At 42.1% G+C, this 17,927-nt stretch overlaps 1 long non-coding RNA gene across 1 annotated transcript; it reads left to right on the forward strand.

The window, feature by feature from the left end:
• Nucleotides 1–533: 533 nt before the first annotated feature.
• LOC138687641 (uncharacterized) lies at nt 534–17,620 on the forward strand. Its single transcript, XR_011326770.1, has 4 exons — nt 534–666; nt 795–966; nt 15,245–15,371; nt 16,805–17,620. It is a non-coding gene; the product is annotated as an uncharacterized lncRNA (long non-coding RNA).
• Nucleotides 17,621–17,927: the final 307 nt, after the last annotated feature.

Here is a 17,927-nt window from a genome sequence, read left to right on the forward strand (position 1 = left end):
TAAACCAGTCTTGACCTGGAGCATCAGTGTCAGTTTTCCCTGTTTGCTCCGCACACCAAGTTTATGGGACACTCACCAGCCTTGGGTAGCTCGGCTATAAGGCACTGTATGTGCAGGCAGCACTCTGCCATAAATCAAGCAGCACTTGTGCTCCATGCTGCAATATTTCCATAGTCTATTAAGAGTGACCCTGTCTGAGCACTGTGCAGCCTTCAGTGCCAGCTTACTATGTACAACACTTCAGGGGAAATCCAGAAACCAGTGAAGCCACTGCCATGGTGGGGCTGGGGTTTCATCCTTAGGGTGAGAAGTCCCTGATCAAGGATTTGGGCTTTGCACAGTGCCTAACCAAACAACAGGTTGTCTTACCATGATGCAAAGAATACTGTGTTTTGCTTATGAATGAGATGCAAGGTGGTTTTTTTTTTTCATGAGAGAGAAGCAGTTTAGCAAGCAGAGAGAAGATGAGTGGGAAGGCAGAAAGTTAATATAGGAAAATCGGCGCTGTTCAGATGTGAGACAATAGTCTTAAAGGAATTTCACAAGTTGCTAAATTTGCTGATCCTATTTTTCAGTGAGGAAGAAATGTTGATTAATAACATTGGGATTCATAAATAAGCACTGAAGCTATGAAAGCTTGACATGGAGTTAACAGGAAGAGTCCATGTGAGTAACAAGCCTATGCTGTTTTAACCGCATTAGGCAGCAATGTAAACAGTCTTTGAACCGCTGTTAAAGGCATGCAACATCTCATTCCTTAAAATCAGGAGTAATTGATTTTTCTCATTACCCAGATTATTCACTGTGACAAAAAGCAGAGATTTTTCTTTGCCAATCGGCCGACGGCTGCAGTTTGATGTCCCTGTTGGCACAGGAGCTGTGCGTGCTAGCTGGATGAGGAGCAGTCCCATAGCCCTTTCAGACACCTCTTGGAAATGAAGTCAGTGGAAACCTTCCCACAAGCAGGTACTCTGACTTTGCCATGAGCTCAAAATACTGTGAACTTTGAGACTTGCATGTGGTTTGGGGTTTTTTTTATTATTCTTTTGTTTGTTTTCTTTCTCTGCAAGTTTGCAATGGCAAAGGAGGTGGCTGAGCAGGCATTAGGTGAAGTGAATGACTTTATTGGACTACTTGCATATTATAATGTTATTCTGCTACCAAGGATGGCAATGTAAATCTCGGAGAAAACAAATTCCTTTCAGAAAGGTTATATATATGTAGATTATTTGCATTCTAACCCTTGCGTGTGCCTCCCCCGCGCCAAGAAACAAACAGCTTTTTTGTACTACTGCAGTCTCTAAGGATATTTGCAGAGATAAACATGTGCTGAAGTCCTTGCAGGATGGAGTATTGAATGGGCAGCAAAACAAAACAGGCATAGTGCCACCATCTTTCTTATTTAAAAGGAATAGCTACTAAACTCTCTCTTTTTGAGTCAGAAATACCCTCCTGGACCAGGTCTTGGCTCTGCACTGTCTAGTTTGTCCTACTCAGGAGCAGAACACATTTCTGGGGGGCTTTAAGGCAAAATCAGAGTGACTGTGCTTGGAAAAAAATGCAGAACCTTCCCTTTTGAAAATGTCTACCACAATGGCTGTGAGCATTGTTTTTAGAATAGATGCTTCACCTCCTCTTCAGATGGGGAAAAAAATCCCCTGCCTCAAATCCCAAGCTGGTAGTATGTCATATCGACTAACAAAAGCCCGAAAAAGCATTGACAGAATTATTCCCAGCAGTAGCTCCACTATTGAAACAGGAGCTCCAAGGAGGCCCTTAGAGATTTTATTTTATTCTACTTTATGAGGCAGGAGATCAGGCAAGGTGATGAAGAATACCAGCTTGAAAGTCTCTAAAATAAATGATAAGGATTTACTCTCCCAATTTAAAGCCTGGGCAGCTGGGTAGGGTTGGCCATAGATTGGAAACGCAAAGTGGGGAACAACCTGTGAGTCCCACGGAGCCTGTGAATGTGTTTTTGAAATTCATTGCATCCTCTGGGGAACATGGGTCGTGCGCCAGCACGATGGGGGTCCCCTGACCCCCAGTGAGGCAGAGGAAGGCCTGGACCTAAGGGCCGTTGACTTCTGTCTTGGACATATGAGGCTGAGGTATGCCGTTGTCCTTTAAGGCACAGATTTCAGTGTCTTCTATTCTGTTACAATACACCATGTTCTTAACAACAACTAGATATAAATATTGTTATGGAGCAGTAGTGCAAAGTTAGATGTAATAAATTTATTTAGCAAGAACCTGTGCTCTGTGTCTACAGTTTTGCCATCCTCATCCTTTATCCTGTTGTAAACTGCAAATCTGACCAACTTTTGCATGTCATTTCACCAAAATTAAAGCCCCTTGTTAGGCTATTTCTCTTAGGAGAAAGTGATGTTGTGACTTGGTATTTCTTTGACAGTCATGCTTGTTTAAGAAATATTTTACCCTCTTAGGACAAAAGAAACAGGAGCTATTTTATGTGTTTGGAAATGTATGGCCAATAAATACAACTTGTGAAGCAAAGGCTCATATTTGTCCTTTCAGATTGTCTCCAGTCTCCTTGCAGACAAGGTTTTTCCTTTTTTGCCCCTCATTGCCAGCCTTGTGCAGCTGCATTCCATCAAATCCTGCCATCCTGTTGCATTTGCTGAAAGAGCACCCAGCCCCGCATGGCCCAGATGATGCCCAGCCCCTGCTGCTGAGCTCTCCATTTGGAGTATCAGCTTTGGTTGCTTCCTCCACCACATCAGCAATGGGGAAAAAAAATCACTTTATCCATTATACTAAAAAAGGAAGATGGATCAGACAGTAATGTGTAGCTGATGGCAAACTTTGATGCGTCCCATTGTAACAGTACTGTGATGAGATTCAGTTATGGATTCATTAAGTTCCTCCATCTTCTTTTTAAAAAGATCATTTTCCATTGGCTGGTGGCAGACCTTCCATGTCCTGTAATATAATCCGTCTTTTCCTAGCTCAGCATCCAAGGCTGTCTCACTGCTGAAGGCTGATGTCTGAAAAGATTTGAGAGATGTGCACATCGGGTTTCTGCTGTCATGATTGAATTGTCTGCTGTTACATGTATTGCTGTGAGTCAGGAAGGATTTTACTGTGAATGCAGTCCTTTGGGGAATGAGCTTTCAGTACCAGAAGCTAATTAACTAATGCAGTAGCCTTGGTTTTTATAACAAATCTCTGGTGTTTCTGCCAAAAATGAGTCACATCTCCGGCTATGCAGACATATGTGGCTACGCTTAGCTCATCAAATCTCTGCTTAGTGACCTGAATCTGCCTTTTAGGGGTGCTCATTTCCCATGGCACAAGTGAAATGAAAGTAATAGATACTTAGCACCCCTGAAAATATAGGTTTTTCTTCTTTCTAGGGAACCCATGTATTTGTATGAATTTAGAGGAATGATTGCTGGAACATTTTTTGAGAATATAGTCCTCTCAAGTACAGACTGGGTTAGATTTCTCCGCTTTCATCTAGACCTTGCCTGAGAAGCTCCCCAAGAAATCATTGTTTGGCATTCAGTGTCTCATGATTTAAAAATGCTTCTGATTTCCAGAAATGATAAAATAATAATAAATAAGATACTAGCAGGAAAGGGATATTGGACGCAGAGGAGGTCAGCTCTCGCTGAATGAGCCCATTGTGCCGTAGCTGGCGTCAGAGGCTCTCGGGCTGCAGACGACTTCATCGCTTTGCACACTAGGCTGGGCTGCTCAACGCGCCAAGATTGACTTTTCCAAGGAGCGGTGGGAGCAATAAACAAATAAAGACTCTGATAACTCAGATAGGACACTTCCAATCTTCTATTTATTTTTCTACAGCAGAACAGGGAGAGATTTAAAATGGATGCTACATCTGATAAACGTAAAGGTGATTCCTCCAGATGAGCTTTGTGCCAAGCAGTGCTGCTGGTGTGGAAGCAGAGCAATGTGCTGGCCGTGCTGCCCGCCGCGGCTGCCTCTTGCAGGCTGTACGGAGCCGCAGGCAGTGCCTCCTGCCCGGAGGGAAAGCAAGAATATTTATGGAGCTGCAGTAGCAACTGCTTCTCTTTTAGTAATAAATAGTTGATCTCAAAAGGTCATGATCATATATAATATCATTCTTCTAGTAATGAATGCACAATAAACACATACAGTTTGCTGTTGCAGAATTTATCAATGCAGGACTCTGGTCCTGCGCGGGAGCTCGTGAGATCAGGCACTAATACTGTGTGAGGAAGGATTTTTTTTTGGTCTGCTGCTAGAGCAGCTCTTGATGGTCATTGAGGGGTGCTCGTGTGAATCTGAAGTCAATTGCTAAAATACCCAACAGCTTCTGCCAACAGATTACATGAAGAGACTCTTTAAAATGACCACTGCTGTAAAAGTTTGTCAGCAGTTGTTACTGTGGAAATCTTTAGAAAATTTCTATGCTTACAGCTGCGTCTTCCAGACATCCTCATACATTGTGACATAACACAAGAAATGAAGAAATTTAACTTATTTTTAGCCGAGAAAATGTGTTCCAGTAATTGGATTAGTTGGGTTTTCATTTGCACATTTTTCCTTTGTTTCCTCTCTCCAATCACTAATATCCATGCCGCTGGTTTACCCCAGCAAATAATTTTTAGGTTTTTTTATAATAATTATGAGTTCACAAACACTTCTGAGGAGGTATATAGCTTACTGTATAGTTAATTCCTACATACAGCATGCGTTTATGTGAACAAGCGGAGTCTTAACAACAATTAACTGTTTGAACTATTTAAAATGAGATAGAAAGAATGAAGGGCTTTGTTTTACACACTTAACCAAGGTTTTTAATTGCCAGTGCTCTTGGAGCAGCACTCAAAACGTGCTCTGCCTTGCTGACTGCTCACACAGATTTCTGGGAGAAACACTTAGTGTCCCTAATCTAGTTTTATTTTATTTCCAAACAGCCGTCCTGGCAGGCAGGGGCGAGCAGCCGCTGTCGCTCCTCTCTGTCCTGCCTTTGGCTGCTGCTCTCTCCCGGGGTTTTGCTCGTGGTGCTGCTCCTGGGCAGGGGCACGCTGGCTTTTCGGAGCTGGGCTGGGGCATCCTCCCCACTCCTGGGACCCAGGTCCCATGCATTGCTGCAGGGACCACTACGAGCTCTAGTGCCACCTCTTCTTATTAAAAAGAGAGTCCTCGTAGATGGTGCTACCTGTTTTTTCCTAATTGCTACTCATTACCAGGGATGTGCATTCTTCACCGCGCCACTCCGGGGAGTTTGCAATTGGCTGTAATAAAATAAATAGCCATTAAAGCCACAATAAACATTTATTTCTTCTGCTTTGCCTTCCACGAGGAGTAACATGGGAGTTCTGAGAAAATGTCTGTGGCTCTAACCCGAGCAAAGGCAGAAAGTCCTGGCGAAGCAGGCACCTCACGGCATCAGCGACTGCCGGGTGAGGGAGCGGATGGGCTGGATGGAGGGTGAAAACGTGGGGGAAAACGGCTTCACATCACCCCTCGTGGCCTCCTTCCCCTCACAGGTGGAGAGGTGCCTTTTCAAACCCAAATTTTACAAGGCCACAGGACTGTGAGTGAATAAGGTAAGGCTGGGTAAGGGGTTTGGGGGGAACCCTGAGGAAGCCTCTGTGTGACTGCTGCTGGGACGAGCGCTGGCGCCCGGGTGTCTGCAGTGGGAGAGGAACGATGCTGCAGAGGCCACTGCCCCAGCCTCCATCGCAGGAGGGGTTGTCTGCTCACAAATAGTCCCTGGGTGTGTTTTCCTTTTCTCAATGTGAGCCTCTCACTTTTATTATCGACTTTTTTTTGGTCACACTTACATAAAAAAATGATTAAATTTAATCTAGATTCTGTGAATACAATATGGGAACTAATACAATAATTAAAGGGACTTAGGTTCTGTTTTCATCTGTCAGCGTTAAGAACTCTGGGCATCCACAGGTTCCATTTATGGAGTAACTCCAACGTTTTCTGCTTACGAAAGCCACCATCAACATAGTTGCTATTTTTTTTAATTGTAGTGATCCAAACAACATGTGCATCTGTTCTGCCAGTAAACTGAATTTCACTGAGGTAGAAAAAATGATTAGACATCATGATGAATGATATTTAGTACCGTTAACCCTTTTAGGTCGGTGTGTGTAAAATGTCCTTTGTCTTAAATACATTTTTGCAGAAAATAGTGTTTCCTTGCCCTGGCTTTTAAAATGCAAAGGATCTCTAATATTTTCAGAAGACAGTACTCTACTTGTGATTCAGTGACTGCTATTGCCGATTTCATCCTCATGCCATGTTGCTGTTCTCCTCTCATAGTTAGGAACAGATCCCACGGAAGAGAGACCTTCCCTTGATCCTCCACAGAAATGAACCCTCCTCCTGCTTTTTTGTCCCAGAAGTTAGAATGCTAGCACGGACCACTTGTAGAAATAGCAATTTCTGTCTAATAGCTTTGTTATAGACATGAAGCTATGCAGTCTAATGAGCTGTACGCTTTAATGATGTCCTGATAATGGCAGAATAGAAGAGATTATATATACTTTTTTTTTTTTTAAATGTACAAAAGGCTGAGAGTAATGAAGTGTGGAAGGATGAACTGTTTGGGTGGAGTATCATGAACTCCTGAGTCAGGCAGCTGGGCTACTTAAAAAAAAAAATCAGATATTCTCCATAGTGACATTCCCTGTGATTTAAGAAGCTCATTATACTCTCTCTTAATTTTAACCCATGTGATTATAGTTAATACATATCTTAAATAACATCTGTCCCAGGTGTTTTGTGATAAGTTAGATCTAGTGGCACAAAGTAATTCCAAGCCTCCTAATGACATCCAGATGATAATAACTATTTTATTTATCGATTATTTTACTCACCTAACTGTATACTGAATCTGAGAGAGAAGGAAAACAGAGTCTGCATGGAGCTAATGTTGAGTGGATTGAAACAGTGGACTGAAAAACTGAGTTTAAAGCAAAATGACTTGCTTAGTTCTAAGGAAAACATGAAGATTTTTTTTCTTTTCCTTTGCCTTCTCAGAGCTTGGTGCTCACAGAGATTTGGATTATAACTGTTTTGGATAAATAATATAAATTTATATGAACAAAACCACCCCCACAACTGCCTGCCTCCACTCCCGGTACCTTCAGGTGAATGGCAGTGGCCAGACACTCAGACAAGATCTCACAGGATTCTACAGAGCAGACAGGTTTTGCTGATGTGATTGTTTTGTTAATGACATATTTCTAAGGTAAAACTTGATTTTTTTGTTCAGACATATATTCAGATCTTTGTTTTCAGAGGAGTTGGGTACTTCGGTATTGTTTTTTCCCCTGTATTTCTTCCCTGTACAGGGGGCTAAAAAGGCTGCGGGCAGCCCCTTGGCACGGTCAGCCCATCATGGGGTCCCTGGGCAGCCAGGGAACAGACCAGACCACTATACCACATTCAAGTATTTTGGCTTGCCTTTTTTTTTTTTTTTAATTTTTTTTGTTGCATGCAGATTTCCTAAAAGGAAAAGAGCTCAGAGGACAGTGTGCTCTTACGCTGCCGCATGATACTGTGACACTTTGCAGTGGTTTTCATTGCTGTTAGAAATGCACCATAAAACTCAAGTGAAAGGTAAGGAACAAACTACCAAATTATTCTGTTAGACTGAGGATATTCGAATTCATTGTCTAAACTTCTAGATCCCATAGAAATTTATCGGGTGTTAGTATAAATTACTATTATTATTATTTTCCTGGCAGACAGATTTGGTTTTCCTGAAACCTGCAAATGCTTTCACCAAATTGCTTCAACTGGCAATTTTTAAGAGGCTGATGTTCACAGGACCATGGCCGGCTCCTTAACAGCTCGGACAGGCAGAGCTGCCACTCAGTGCGTGCGTGGACAGAGGAATGCAGAGCAATGAGTGCTGGACCTGTGATGTCCTCACCCCCCTTCTAGACCCCAACGCCTTCCCACGCCTGTGGGGGCTTCGGCCGGGCAGTGTCTGCTCCCGGGGGACCTGACCCTCTCCTGCGTTACCCTAAATTGCAAGGATGCCTCTGTCATTTGGTAGATGCGGGACTTTAATTTGGAGAAGCGGGAGGAGAAGGTGTGCAGGAAAAAAAGGGAATATTAGCACTGGGGCACGCTTGTGTTTGCAGCGTGCTCTGGAGCTAATTGTGCAGCCACCTGAGTGTGCTGCCAGACGGGCATGCAAATAGAAGGGAAAAAGTTTGTGGGATGCCTCCATTTCTGCTGCAAACCAAATGCTAATGTCCGCATAGCAGAGTTCTGCCTAAATTCACTGTGGGTTGGATTTGTTGGTGGCCCATGTAACTGGCCTTCAAACTCCTTTTGCAGAAGATGAGCTTTGGAGAGAAACATTCCCCAAAAATGTTGTCCCAGGGGCCACAGAACCCTTTCCAAGCACTCAGACCAGGACAAGGTGATTCAAGCCCTCCTAATTCAGCCTTATATTAAGTAAATTATTTTCTGTAAGAGAGCTGAACTTGCTGAGGCAATGTTTTCTCGCTCTTTTTATGTTGGTAGAGAAGCATCGTGTGCGTAAGGACCTGCTGGGAGGGCAAAAGAGGGACAGAGAAGACCCGTAGAGCACAGTAGGATGGAAATACTTAACACACATCTTTAACCTGGACCTTTATTCCCTCTCCAGTATCTCTTATGATGATTTATACAAGTGTGGTACAGCAGTGCCAGATCTGCACGAATGCTTCTAGGATTAGGAAAAAAAGTTCCCATGTGCTTGTCACAAAGCACATGTCATTTTTTTAAACTGTTTTAAAAAGTATTTTATTTATGCAGTACCGTGTATTTTTTGCAGGTTTTACATAAATATTTATAAACACCTGCATATCTTTTATACGACAGTAATTTCTCTTATGATTCTTGTTCAAGAAATTACAGCCTTCTCAGCAGACATTAGGGAAACCCTTGCTCCTCGTACCCCTTCTTCCCCCTGGCCATGTGTAGAGGAATCATTACTTTCATCCCTTCTGAGGGTGACAAAGTGCAGGTACAGCCTAATTGTCATTAGCACTAAATGATGTGTTAGGTCTCATGAATTTTGAGCACATCTTGACTTACTATTAGCATCTCAAAATCACCATGTAACGTAACCAAAGGGCCAGCCTTTGCTCGGGGAAGTGCCGGGGCTCCATGTCGAGGAGTCTGGGGGTTTGCTGCCAGGGCATCTCACCACCCGTGTCCCCGTGGGACGGGCAGAGCCTCCATGAGATGTTCCTGAACTTCATGGAGCGGGACCTGGCTCAGATTTGTCTCCTTGCAATTAGTCCCTCACCCTCACAGGCAGGTACCTTAAATTGTTGAGCCACCTATTTACTTCACCCAATAATTGTTTTAGGAATTATTCATGTTGTGTGCTTGGCAAGATTCATAGAGGTTTCCTTGGGAAACTGCAGATCTTCAGGGACTCTGCTAGTTTATATTCACAGAGCTTATTTTTCAGAAATATCCAATTTTTAAAATATTCTTTAAAAAATGAAGCATTCTTTCCTCATCTGAGCTAGAAACACATTTCTCATGCAGAAAACATGTTTTCTTTTATATTTTGGCAACCACACTGTAAAGCAGAACAACAACATACCAGGGCTAACAGGGCTTGGGACCACTGGCTGTCTTCTCAGCTCTTGGTGCTTTGAACCTGGGTCTGCTGCATCCATGACGAGTTCCTCCCTTGAGCAGAAAAGGCAAAACACGGTGGCCTTGTGGGTCTATACTTCTTGTACAAAGCTGACGTACGGTTAATGCAGTATGTTTCCTGTGCTGTGTCCTTGTTAACTGGAGGGAGAGACAGACTTCAGGGAAGTTGTGGGTGTTTGCACAAGCTGAAAACCTCACCCCAAAATCTGTCCAGAGCTGCTGCATGGACTTCTTGGTACATGGTGCTGTTTCCCATGATGGGCGATGTGGATCGAAAATTGGCTTGAGGATTTAAGCTTTATTATGGGTCTTGGAGACTCTCATAAGCAAAGTATAGCAGATGCCACCAGGACCAAAAATTGATGAGATGTTGAAAGTAGCCCAGGTAAGCTGGGTTGTATCTGCTGGCGGTCATGTTTTGTGGGCCTGCTCAACACTCACATTTCATTTTGACTTCAGTTATTGTGATGACATATGAGTTTTTGGGGAAAAAAGCTGTCTGTCCCCAGACTGACAGCATCTCTGTGAGTGTGAAATATCACAGTTTCTTTCAAAGGAACTTCTGACAGCTCATCCCAGCTGAGGATCTGACCGTGTGTGATGCAAATCTTTTCCACCTAACATTGATAACCAACTGGGCCAGGACTTAGCAATGAAAAGTTGGCGGTCCTCCCACCATGAGCTGTTCCAGGAGCCAAAGGCAGATAAATTTCCACTGGCACAAGCAGTGTTTGTAGTACAGCCTGTGCTTCAACAAGCATTTTGTCGCAGGGCACTCCTTGCTCACTTGATGTTTTCAGATAGCTTTAAAAACACATAATGAGTTTTCAAATTGGTATTTAATTTTCTGGGAATGGACACACAAGTTTGCTTTGCCATTGCTGTGACCTCCTGCAGATAGGGTTCCTCATGGTGTGCCCAGGGTGGGCTGATGCCTACAGCAGTGCTCATGCCCTGAGAGTTACTTACTAATTCACTAAATTGGCTTCCACTTTTTTGCAGATTACACAATTGCTACTCAAAACCAGTTATCAACATGAGGTTAAGCTTATGAGTGTATTATTAACAAAAATTATCCTCTAAATTTCCTTTGTCTCCTGTATGAACTACAATATTTGAAAGAAATATGAAAAAAAAGGTGAGCAACAGAGCACACACAGCAATGGTCTAAAATTGCTCTTTCTGAGGGTGCATTTTTCAGTCTCAGCAACTTGGAGCAGGACAGGGTAGGATGTGAGATCGATCTCCCAAGCTGACATAAGCCATGATTCAAAACCTGAAATGATTTTGAGGGTAGTTGTATTAGTCCCTCCATAGCTGTTCTCTTTTTTATATTTTTCAGTCTCCTCCTTTTGTCCCTATGAAGACACAAGTGAATTATCATGGAAATGCTGTTTGTGGTCTTCATAGGCAGGAAAAGCCAGTTGAAGGCACAAAATCCTAGCAATGAATTTGATGAGATTGCTCCATAGAGTGTTCACCCAAGCGTATTTTCTAACCACAATGATAAGGATGTGGATGTGATCGATTTTTATGTCACTTGTTTTTTTAGGGCAGATACTATTCTCCAGCTTGACATGGTTTAGCCAGGAAAGAGCCGGTATGTCTGTGATCATATTCAAATATACCCAGTCTTGGATGTCATCAAAACTTCCTTTGGGAAGTTAAATAAGACATGAGGTCAAGAGTTTTGTTATCACTAATAGTTGAGTTGGATTACTTGGTCACCACTGAGTGAAAATTTTTTTTCACTTTACCCTTGACCAATGTCAGTGGTGTTCTGTTCAGATGCTTTTTCTCTGTAAATCACTCTGCCTCAGTGTAGGGTAGCTGATGCCACCAGCTGCTCTTGGGCTTTTGTTAGTATTTGAAGCTGTACCAAGAAAGTGGAGAGAAATCCTCATTAGCAACCTTTATTTTTTGTTTCGGTCACTTCCATACTAATGAAAACAATCTTAGCTACTGAGAATTAGCAAAATTCTGGTGTTTACAGGTGAGCAGCGAAAGGCTGCAGTCACTGAACAGCCCCCCAAATGGTCTCCTGGGGTCAGAGCCACCATAAAGGGCCGGGTGTGGATGCTCCGCGGGTGGCAAAGAAGATCTTGAGCTTCCAAGCTTCCCCACCCAAATTCAAATGCTAATAAGCAAGTTGCTGTAAATTACTTGCCAGTAGGTTTTTCTTTCCTTTTAGGCTCAGCTAGTTTTCTCTCGGCATAATTACACCTAATATACTAATGGGTAAGTCAGTGGGGATCTATGCTGCTATAATGAAAAGGGTTTAACTACCTATGACTTATCATATACATCTCTTTGATTTAGCTCACATCTCTGACTCTTTGGGATGCAAATTGTGTCTCTTTAGTCTCCTTCACATATTGATGGAGTGAAAGTGGCTGCACATGAGGGATGCTACAAAATAGGCTTAATTTAAAGAGGATACTTCATGCTTCATGTGAAGTTTTGTACGTTGTGGATGGAGAAGGTAATCTGATTCACTGATGCTTCCGTGAAACAAGGATATGTGCAGGAGGCAGCCCAGCCAAAGGTACAGGGATGGGCTTGCTATCTGCACATAAAATCTATCATCCTAAGTAATACGAAACAGTGTGAAAGGAGGAGGACAGAGCTGGTACATTGCACTCCAAGACCTTTGATTTGTCACTTTCACAGGTGTTATTTTAATTTGAATGTATTTTCCTCAAGAAAATGTAGTCAGTGATCTGGGTATTGAAATACATTGTGAAATGTCAAAAAATGCACCACCTTTCTTTGCAAAGAACAGTCCAGGATTCTGCGACCAAGCCCGCCAGTTAAAGTCAACCAAGAGCTGAGGCAGGGAGTACCTGATGGGCAATTTCTGTAAGTGGAGCTTTTGTCAAAACTGTGGAGCAAAGAAAAAAACATATTTTTAAGACTTCAGTTGCTGCATCTTAAGCTGATGCATCCTGTCAGATTGGATCTCTCGTGTCAAGTTACAGTCTGACTTCAGATGTCACAACCCAGCACATCAGCCACAAATCTGCCGAGCTTGGTCTTCATGTGAGAGTTGTTCAAAGAAGCAGCTTATGGGAAGAGCTTTTATTTGTGGATTCACTTCTCACAGAATGGTTCAGACCAGGTACTTCTTCTAAAAGCTTTCCTAGGTGAAAATAAGTGTGGTGTGTATATACCTGCACCTTGCAAGGCTGTTTCAAGACTAATGTTTGATAGCTTTTAGGTCTTGTTTGCCTCCAGTTGTCATTTTCTCCTGTGCCAACTATCAGGGGCCCGATCACTCCTGTGTCCCCTACGCAAGACCGTGTTTATGCTTGTGGGACACATTGGCTTGAAAAGATCTGCAGGTGTGAATATCAGGTTTTCTTTTTGAATAAAAGCAATTGGCCTGTCCTTTCCAGACCGTATCTTCAGCGTGAGTAAACCCACCACTGTCAGTCCAGTGAGGCTGCCTTTATTGCCCCAGGACCTGTCCCAAAGCTCCTCTTGAAGCTGAGCTGTCTGCTATTTCTGTAAATAATGCACTTGGGCAAGTTTATGCCAGGGAAAAATGCTGATTTGGCAAGCGAAGTGAGCCTTACTGGCAAAGAATTTTTATGCTGCAATACACAACTGGAGGATATGTTGGCCTTGTCTCAACACAGAAATGTCTCCTCCTGACTGTACTGGAAAGTCTGTAGTGCAATTTAGGCTCAGCAGTTATCTGGGCTCTGCTTTGCAGTGATAAAGCACATCTCACGCCTTATGTTGTATTAGCTCTGTGATGCACATTCACATCACATTAAATAAAAAAAATTAGCTTTAACTGTACTTGAATGACAGAGCAGGTTTGTGCTGCCACTTGGATTTTGGTTCTTACAGATGCTAAAATAAAGATTCTATGCTAATTATGTATGCATATATAAGTACCCAATAATTTATCTTTTTAGTTAAAAGGTAAGTCAACTAAAAGTTAGTCTATAGTTGAACTCTTAGTGGCTACCCTGGTATTCGGTGGGCATGAAGGCACAAATGGGAGAGCCAAATTCTGCATTTACACTTTCTAACAGCGGTCTGTCTTACAATGAAATCCCACGCTGGTTAAAAGTCTCCTCCTCATCTTTCTCCTTCTCTTACATTATTTAATGTCCTTTCACTATCTTTGAGACTCACATGATAGGTCCCAAAATGGGCCCCGGGAGGAGTTAGAGGGTCACTGTAGAGGGCTGCAGCCACAGAGAATGCCAAAGGCTGCATATCTGGTGCAACCTGCTCCCTCACATCTGGTTGATGCAACGTGTTTCATCTCATCTGGTTGAACAAAAAAGGCTAATTTCATCCCTGGGAATCATGGGCATGGGAAAAATAGGATAGCAGCTACATAGGATGCATTTTCAGAGCACTGCTGACTGTAGGTCTCTGCTGTCCCACTTCTGTCACCAAGGATCAGACCCTTCCAGAGGTGAAAATGTCTTTAAAAAACTCTTTCTCTTTACACTTTATACTTGTGACTGTCCCCAGTGACAAGTCCGTAATGTGTTCCCATTATGTCGTCAGGCCAGAGATCAGAGCCTGTATGGGTAACGGAAAAGTATGTCCTCTTTGTCAAGCACCAGCATCTGCCCTAATAGCAAATACAATGTTGGTTGAAAGTAACACTTTTTACAACCTATTTCCTGCACAGTTAATTAACCTCTAAAACCAGAGGCTTAAGTAGTTCGCTAGGCAGAAGTAGTCTTTTAGGATTATGATTTAATTAACTTGACTAAAGGGAGGTGGTTGGCAGAGCAAGGTGTTTGCATAGGCATTGTCTGACCAGCTCTGGGCATGTGGAGTTTAATATGAGTAAATAATTGTATTTGGCATCTGCTTAGTATTGCACTTCATCTGCTGTTTCTCCAGACCCGCTTCTAAGAATTAAAATCATCGCGTTATGTTTTACAATATTTTTTATGTATTATTTATGGCACCTTATAAAATTAAATTGCATCACATTCATAGTAATCCAATTGAAAATTTTCAATCTATTAACGTTTTATTGCTGGAGGGGACAGTAGCTGGTTCTTTGAGCTACACAATATATCCCAAAGGGCACAAGAACTTGCTGAAAATATGGAAAATTTAGCTTTCAATAAACGTATTAAATTGTTACAACTTGTTCATGATAGTGGTTCTCTTGCACTATAATATTATTTTCTTTAACGTTTTGGAGACAGTGGTGCCTCTTGTGGTTTTCGCTGTGTGCTGCAGAGATACCACAATACAACAAGAAGACAACATTTATTTAAGCCTCTTAATATTTCTCAATCAGCAGCGTGGGATGTTTTCTTGAGAGAAAGACCTATTCTTATACTGTATCTCTATGTTAAAATATCCACAGGATAGGGAGCCTTAATCTTCTTGAAGCTTGTTAGGAGCCCTTCCTAGCCAAATGCAAAAACCGCATCCTTTTTACCACAAGCGCTGCTTCTGATGATAAATTCCCCGCTTGTTTTTAGAGATTTGCCAGGCATAAATTACTCATGCTGTTTTCCCTTCACATTCAATTGAGATACAGTGGTAGGGGTGAGACTGATGCTGCTGTTTAAGGAACATGTTCTCACGGTTTCTTTCTCCACTCTCCTTGCAGGAATAAAACACTTCCCAACCCTCTGCTTTTCTGGAATGATGACCCCTAAATCTCCTACTGACACCCCCGCTGAGAGCCAGTGGGAAGCTGGATGTGGGCTGCTGGCTGAGTGAACTACATCTGCCTGGTGAGAGATGTTTCTTAAGTGCGGTGAGGAGCCCATGTAGCAAAAAACCTGCTCTCAGATAGATAGGAAAAAGGGCTGTTTAATTGAGAAGTAAGACTCAAACCCAACTTTATTGCCGATGTAGCTGCTTGCTTAGCTAGCGACATTACTACTACTCACAAATGTGATAAACAAAAATCAAAACTCTTTGTTTTAAGCTAAATGGAAATTTTTAAGTTAAAATGAGAAAAATAAATTTAAAATTAAGTAAATTCAGTTAAAACGGGAGTTTTCTCGTCCAAAACTAGTGGAAAGCCACTGCAGAACTTTAATGTCACTAAGAGGAGAATGGATTAATATTAAAGTGATGCTGTTACATGTACGAAATACAGCTAAATAAATATATATTTATACCAATATAAATAAGAAAGTACTTGTGGAAGGGCAATGTATGAACAAAATGGAACACATCAGAGAAGTGGATGGTGCATTGTGGGTCAGCACTGCACACATCTTTCATCATCTTCTGTCTGTCACAAGCTTTTTTGATTTCTGAACGAGTCAGAAGTTGAGCTGTACAGCATAAAACCTAAACTGTGGGATAAAATAGCCAGTGACCTTGTATGACAAATATCTGTGTTATTTCTTTTGCTAGAACAAGTGCAACTTTAAAACTGTCAGGCAAATGGGGAAAGCTGCTGTTGCATAGTTGTTTTTAAGTAGTTTTCAAGACCATATTTCAGACTCTTTTCTCTCTGAGTTTGCATTATAAAACACTGATGATCTCAAAGTACCCATTTCTGCTACTTCGAAGCATTGTTTGTTCCTCTTTTAGGACTGCAGTTATCTTGCTTAAGTGAAAATTTAGATGTGCAATGGAAGCAGGGATTTTCACATCTTTAATAAATAAAATCATTTCTCGGCTAACTGCGGGCATGCCAAGCATTGATTTAGAGGGTGATTTCTATTCACTCTGTTTTTTATTCTTCTTCCCAAGCAAACAAAGCAACAGTGAGCCCCAGAGTAAAAATGCTGTGAGGAAGCAGAAATAAAGATTACTTACTTGAACTCAGCCTAAAGTTAAGCTTCAAAAGGCCTAGAGAAAAGTATAGATTACAAAGGAATCCCACTAGATTTTTGTATTCAAAGGAGAAAGTATTCCCCTTCTGGTGCCTGAAATCCAGTCTGCAATGTCGAATGAGTGCCTGAAAGTTTTCAGATGAAATCATCCTCAGGTCTGTGCAGTCGTGGTTTTAGTCTTGGCCTCCAATTTGAGGGAAGGGCAGCTTTCTTCGGTGAAGTTTCCTCATTCAAGTAAAGATCAAATACTTAAAATTTATGACATTGCCCAAGTATGAAAATGTGGTTCCTTTTCTCCTTTTTGGTTTTTTTTTTCCTTTCTTTTCAGAGAGAAGCAAACCCAATTTGCTTGGCTTTCTGCTTTTTTCTTCCAGGCTGCTGACTGTGCCCATGAGTGCTCAGCAGAGATTTCCCTCGCAGAAGAGGACTTTTAGCTGGAGGGAGCCTATTCTGCACAGCTGCAGCCCCACACCCCACAGGCAACTGGTCCCAGGCCATTTTCTTCTTGTCCCTTGCTGCAAGAGGGTTTGTGCTGCTGTGTTTCTGCACACAGCGTGGCCCTGGGCTTCCCTGGAGCAACCCTAATGCAAATAATAACGAGGTACTTGGGCCGAGAGGAGCTGTGATACAGCTCTGCATCGCTGAGTTTCCATAGATAATATATTCCCACAAGGATCCTCGAATAGCAGAATAAATTACAGCAGCCTTGAAACTGTTGTAATTCATGCTCAAGCTGGCAGAGAGTACCCATTAGACCTGGGAACAGTGAGTATCCCCAGTGGTCTCTGCCAAGGAGAGCCCGGCATCAGGATGTGTTCAGCAGACGCTCTCTGCTTTTCAGCTCTGTGTGAATGAAGAAAAGAAGGTATAAGCCTTTCTGGTTTGGCTTTTTTTCCCGTTTTGTATGTAGGTGCTTCATGGTTTTTTTTCTGGTGCAATTGCGGTGGTTTAATTGAAGGCAACACGTAGCCCCTCTGCTGGTGCAAGTGTGTAGAAAGGTGAGAACCCACTCAGGTTTTTGTTCTCAAGTTTGCAGGCTTAACAATAAAGTGGAGGGAGGGGGCTGTTCCATTTATTCTGGAGGAATGAATCTTTGAAAATCTCTCACTGGAGAGAGATCAGAGTGAAAAAGGTAAGAAGAAAATGTAAAAGCAGAAGTAAGAAGGGGCCATATGTAGAAGACCATAGACTTTTACTTTGGTTAGTAATTTTAGAGACAAATAGAATGAGATATTACTTCAAGCAACCTTCACTCGCAAATCATTAAATAAGTAATTCTATTATAAAATTCTCACTTCCTGTTTATGTGATGAAAAGTCCTCTGTATGTCTTTAGAAAGTCTAATGTTCGTGTTTAAGAACACAAGAAAAATCTCTTAATATCAAAGAAAATGAGTGTATCGGTTCCTTCTTCATGTCCCCGCAAAAATTCCTGTCAACTTCTGGCTTCATTTTTCCAAAATTCAAACTGCTTGATGTTGTTATCAAAATGGATTCT

The sequence above is a fragment of the Haliaeetus albicilla genome, chromosome 11 (genome assembly GCF_947461875.1).
Source record: "Haliaeetus albicilla chromosome 11, bHalAlb1.1, whole genome shotgun sequence".
Taxonomy (NCBI): Eukaryota; Metazoa; Chordata; class Aves; order Accipitriformes; family Accipitridae; genus Haliaeetus; species Haliaeetus albicilla.